The sequence below is a fragment of the Xyrauchen texanus genome, chromosome 21 (genome assembly GCF_025860055.1).
Source record: "Xyrauchen texanus isolate HMW12.3.18 chromosome 21, RBS_HiC_50CHRs, whole genome shotgun sequence".
Taxonomy (NCBI): domain Eukaryota; kingdom Metazoa; phylum Chordata; class Actinopteri; order Cypriniformes; family Catostomidae; genus Xyrauchen; species Xyrauchen texanus.
Window position 1 is genome coordinate 15,224,655 of NC_068296.1, and position 1,566 is coordinate 15,226,220.

Sequence of the window (1,566 nt, forward strand, 5' to 3'; positions counted from 1 at the left end):
TTATTTTTTTCAGTCCTGCTATAGAAGCTCAAAGGTGCTTTCAAAATGGTTGGTTTGTTGATGATTTTTGTTAATTAAAAACTAAACATTGCTTCTATTCTTATTCATGATTTTAAAAAAACTGTTTCTTACAAATGTTTTATAAATATGATGCATTTCTAGTCTTATTCCATTGCTTGAAATATTTATAGATTTGCTGTACTATTACTATCATTGTATCCTTTGCAAATATATTATTTATAAACTCTGTTATATTCGCAAAGACTCTGGTACAAAATACAAACTATATTTATAAACTATATACATTTGCAAAGACAAACCACACAAATTTCTTGTGTTGCTGACAGTTTGAGTATGAGAGTTTTGGAGTGCAAACTTGGAACCGTTCAGCAGGTATATTTCCATCACTTGGAAATATATATCATATCTGTGGTTTCCAAATAAATATATGAGAGCATTGCTTTTTTTGTCTCAAGTTATTGCTCTTAATTAATCTTATCAAATACAGTGGTAATATAAAAACACATGCACTGACACCAAACAAAGAGCCAGGGTCAATGGTGTGAGTAAACTATAGGTTGTCCAATTTACAAAGATTTGAAGCAAAGACAAGAACATGCTCTAGTAAATTCATGTACATTTTTACTATCGCACAAAGATCTTTCAGCAGGACTTTAGAATTATACAACTTATCAAAAAACTACAATCATCAACCTCACACAGAACACAAAATTAATCAAAGGAATATTTTGGTTTCAAGTTTAGCTCAATAGATAGCATTTGTGGCATAATGTTGATTACCATACAAATGGTTTCGACTCATCCCTTCTTTTCTTTAAAAAAAAAAGCAGGTGTCTGGTTTCAGAAGTATATCCACAAGACGTAAACAAAATATATGTGAACATTATTTTAGTGTGATAAAATTGTGTATTTACTTTTTAAATTTTTTTTTACCACGACTTTGTAACACTGTAAACTCTGTAATCCCAGTTACTTTAAATCTTCCAAAAATTAGCCCCCATTCACTTTTATTGGAAGTGCCTTACTGTCAATTGAACCTTGATTATTGAGCAGAATTTGTTTTTGCCAAAAATGTTTTTGTTGTTGTTGTTGTTCTTGTTTGTTTGTTTTGTTTAGATTTTTTGCTTTCATCAGTAGCTTACTGTAGAACATTAATGCATCTGCACTCCAAGTCAAGATAAAGTGATGCAGGTCTGCTATTTTCTAAAGTTAAGTCAAAATACGTATACTCAAAAAAGAATATAGCCTATTTTTAAGATTTATGCATGTTAATTTCATAACGAAATTCATTTAAATAATAATAATAAAAAAAAGAATATAAAAGAAAATAAATTCTCAATTAAACTCAATGGAATTTTGCTTTGAAATTTAAGTGAATAAATCTTAAGAAAGAAAGAAAGAAAAAGAAATAGCGATTCTTCAAACAACACATTTTGTTTTACCAATACTTCTCTGTGTGAGAAGTTTAAGATAGTGACCCTCGTCCAGCCGTAACCACAGTGACCGCGTCACCGTCTCCATGGAAATGTATCAACAAACCACCCT